Below are 5,000 nucleotides of genomic sequence, written 5' to 3'. Positions count from 1 at the left end.
CCCCCTCTATTTCATTACAGGGGAGTAAGCCACGTAGAAAATGAGCAGAAATGGATCTGCATGACTCTGCTTCTCCCTCGTGGTGGTGAGTGGTGGCTGTTGGGGATGACTGCTGCTACACTGATTCTAGAATGGTGGTGATGGTGATGGTGATGATGATGGTGGTGATGGGGATGATAATGGTGATAGTGGTGATGATGGTGATGGTGATGGTGGTGATGATGGTGGTGATGGTGATGATGATGGTGGTGATGATGGTGGTGATAGTGATGATGATGGTGGTGATGATGGTGGTGATGGGGATGATGATGGTGATAGTGGTGATGATGGTAATGATGATGGTGGTGATGATAATGATGATGGCGATGGTGATGATGATGATGGTGGTGATGGTGATGATAGTGATGGTGATGATGATGATAGTGGTGATGATGATAATCATGGCGATGATAATGATAAAGATAAAAATAGTGATGATATCGATAATGATTAAGAGTGATATTCATAATGTTAATAATTATGATAATATTAATAAAGAAAATGACAGCAGTTATGATAAAGATGGCAAACAAGTTATGATTATAAGAATGATGATGATAATGATACTACTACTAGTAATATTAGCCTGTAACTACTACTAACAATAACTATGATAATAATTATAATAACAAAAATAGCAATAATGATTATGTTATTACTATTATTATCATCATCTTTATCATTACTATCATTATTGTTATTATCATTGTTATCATTATCATTGTTATTATCATAATTATCGCTGTCATCATTATTACTTCTATTATCCTTATCATTATTGTTATTATTATTATTATCAGCATTATCATTATCATTATTTTCATCATCATTATCATCATTATTATTATCATTATCATTATCATTATCATTACTAACAAATGAATATGATGATACTCATAATAATAAAAGCAATAGTAATAATGATAATAAAAACAACTACAATAACAATAATAATGATAATGTTAATAATAATGATGATAATAATAATGATAATGATGAAAATAATAATGATAATGATGAAAATAATAATGATAATAATGATACTGATAAAAATTATAATGATACAATAATGATTATGATGATAATCGTAAAAATAATAATAACAACAATATAAATGACATTTATAATGATGATAACAATAATAATGATTATGGTAATGATATTGATAATGATGATAAAGATAGTCATCATAATAATAAGGATGATAATAGCAATAAGTATGATAATGATAAGAAAATCAATGATAAAGATGATAATGATAACAATGATAAATATGATAAATAACATTGATAATAATAACAGTAATAATAATAACAATAATGATAACAGAATAATTATAATGATAACAATGATAATAAGGATGATGATAATAATAATTATAATGATGATAATAGAATAAGGGAAATAATGACAACGTTAATAATGATAATGATTATAGTAATCATAGTAGTAATAACAACAATTATAATGAAAATATAAATGAAAATGTCAATAAAAATTAATCACGATAATGATGATAACGATGATGATAATGTGATGATGATGATGATGGTAATAATGATAATCGTAATAAAGATTAATCACGATAATGATAATGTTAATGATGATAATGATGATAATGGTGATGATGATGATGATGACAATGATAATGATGATAATGATGATGGCGATGATAATGAAATAATAACATATGCAATAACAATAACAATATTAAAGATAATGAAAATAACATTTAATAGTGATTATAATGATAATGATAATAACAAATTTAATAGAGATTATAATGATAATGATAATGGTAATAATAATGATACTGATAAAGATAAGAATGATATAAATGATAATGCGGTAATGATGATCACTTTGTCGACCAATTTTTCAATAATTTCTACTCATTTTTAAAAAGTTCTTGGTTTATAAGTTCAACTTTGTAGTATTATAACGGTTTCTCTGATTTTAGAAATTTTGTGGTCGACTTTCATACACTCTCATATCAACTACATTATGTTGTTAAATACACTCCTTATAAAATTTTCAACATGGCCTCTCACTCACACACACACACACACACACACACACACACACACACACACACACACACACACACACAAAATACGTAGGAGAGAGAAAAATAATAATGGTGATAAAAAGGTAGATAAAAAAAACTCGTTAAGAAAATTCTTCGTACACTGAAAGCCACTATGCTACTGTTGTTATATAAGTAGAAAAAATAAGAAGAGGGAGCGTGGAGAGAGAGAAAAAATATATAAGTAAAATAAGAAAATAAACGTCTGACTTTTGCAAAAGTCACTGTTGCCAGCTGAGGCCACACGCCATATATTAGCATCTTATTTGCATATCACAGCTCACGAAGAAGGAAGAGAAATGAAACACGAGGACGATATAGAGCTAAAAAAAAAATCCAAATAAATCATAAACACAAACCATTAAAAAACAAACAAATCTAAAATAAGAAAAAAAAGGAGAAACAGGTATCCGAAAAACAAAAAAAAACAAAAGACAATCGGTGACACCCACGTGGCAACACCGCCGAGACAGATGCGCTTCCCGACTGTCTTTTGGGAAACGAACCTATCTCAGTTTGGCCGAAAACGCCTTTGTGTTTGGAACAATTACAACGCGGGGCTGACTGAAGGGACAAATGGCGGGCTGTTAACGCGGTCGTACAGTTTATCTAGTTACTATTGTTATTGTTATTGTTGTTATTACTGTTATTGTTGTTGTTCATATTCTTATTCTCCAACTATTTTTGCTGCTATTATCATTATCTTTAATATTTATTATTATTATTATTATTGTTATTATTATTATTATTATTATTATTATTATTATTATTATTATTATTATTATTATTATTATTATTATTATTATTATTATTATTATTATTATCATTATTATTATTCCTATTATTATTATTATTATTATTATTATTATTATTATTATTATTATTATTATTATTATTATTATTATTATTATTATTATTATTATTATTTTTATTATTATTATTATTATTATTATTATTATTATTATTATTATTATTATTATTATTATTATTATTATTATTATTATTATTATTATTATTGTTGTTACTGTTATTGTCACTGAGGTTATCATATCATCATTGCTATTGTTACTATATCTATAGTTATAATAATAATATTAATAATGATAGTAATAATGATAATAATTATGATAATGATGATGATGATAATAATGATAATGATAATGATAATGATAATGATAATGATAATGATAATGATAATGATAATGATAATGATAATGATAATGATAATGATAATGATAATGATAATGATAATGATAATGATAATGATAATGATAATGATAATGATAATGATAATGATAATGATAATGATAATGATAATGATAATGATAATGATAATGATAATGATATTGATATTGATATTGATATTGATATTGATATTGATATTGATATTGATGATGATGATGATGATGATGATGATGATGATGATGATGATGATGATGATGATGATGATAATGATGATGATGTTAGTGTTGATGATGATGTTGAAGAAGAAGAAGAAGAAGAAGAAGAAAAAGAAGAAGAAGAAGAAAAAGAAGAAGAAGAAGAAGAAGAAGAAGAAGAAGATGATGATGATGATGAAGATGATGGTGTGATGATAATAATGATAATAATAATCATCATCATCATTCTCGTCGTCGTCGGTGTCGTTCTGTTAGTCGTCATCAGTATTCATCATCATTATTAGCATTATTGTTATTATCTTAATAACAATAATAATAATAGTGTTAAAAATGATATTGATATTAATTATATTATTATTACTATTATTGTTATCATTGTCATTACTATTATTATTATCATTAAAATTATAATTAGTAATGTCATCATCATTATTATCAGTATAATGATAATGATAACAATAGTGATCAATTATAACAAAAAAATAACATTGATAACAACAACAGAAGCAATAATGGTGTGTGTGTGTGTGTGTGCATGTGTTTGTGTGTAAACAAGAAAAACGGACAAAAATACATTGATAAACCACCAGACACTCAGGGGATAAGACACAGACTTGAGACAGACAGACATTCCTCTCAACTTCACGTCACAAAAGGCAGGAGAGAAGGAGCATCTCACGCCCTCAGTTCTGTGTTTGTCCTTCGAAGAAAATCTCATTAGATGCGATAGTTTTTCTTGTTTTCTCTCTTTCTATCTGTTGATGATAAAGAATATCATAGAAATAACGATAATTATAGTAACAACCATGATATACTATTACAATTACTACCACTGATATTTATGCTAACAAATTAAGATATATTTACAGTGATGATGGTGAGCATAAAGTTGATGAGATGCCTACATGATATCAAACATGAAATAAAAGAAAAGAAGAAAAATAAAAAAGATCTAGGTATTGTCCTTATCGGGAATCGAACCCGAGATCTCTTGATTTAAGGTCAGTTATGTTAACCACTACACCACAAGGACTTACTAAATTATATCAAATATTTTTATATATAAAATAATGTACCCCCTCCCCCCTCTCTCCTCCTCCCTCTCTCTCTCCTTCCCCCCTCTCTCTCTCCCTCCCTCCCTCCCTACCTCTCTCTTTCTCCCCCCCCCCTCTCTCTCTTCAGAAGGAGATAGATAAGATGAAGACGATGAATAAGAGCGACAGATAAACCCTACGGTCTTGGAACGTTATCTTTAAGACTATATAAGACTGCAATTGTTTTCTTAGTCGACTGGATATGTAACAATAATAATAGTAACAACCACAATATCCTACTTCAGCTACTACCTCTAATAATATTGATAACAAACAGAAATGTGTCTACAGTGATGTTGATGAGCATAAAGTTGATGATATGCCTACATGACATCAAATATGAAATAAGAATAAAAGTTAAAATCTTGTCCTCATCGGGAA

The 5,000-nt window shown here is 27.6% G+C and overlaps 1 non-coding gene across 1 annotated transcript in view; it reads right to left on the bottom strand.

The window, feature by feature from the left end:
* Window positions 1-4,985: 4,985 nt before the first annotated feature.
* TRNAS-CGA (transfer RNA serine (anticodon CGA)) overlaps window positions 4,986-5,000 on the bottom strand; it is a 73-nt gene continuing 58 nt past the window's right edge. Inside the window, exon 1 of the tRNA in view lies at window positions 4,986-5,000. This exon is cut by the window's right edge and continues 58 nt beyond it. This is a non-coding gene — a tRNA (tRNA-Ser).

Source organism: Penaeus vannamei, chromosome 15 (assembly GCF_042767895.1).
Source record: "Penaeus vannamei isolate JL-2024 chromosome 15, ASM4276789v1, whole genome shotgun sequence".
NCBI lineage: Eukaryota > Metazoa > Arthropoda > Malacostraca > Decapoda > Penaeidae > Penaeus > Penaeus vannamei.
Note: the sequence above shows the minus strand (reverse complement) of the source record. Positions and strands in the feature narration are given on the sequence as shown.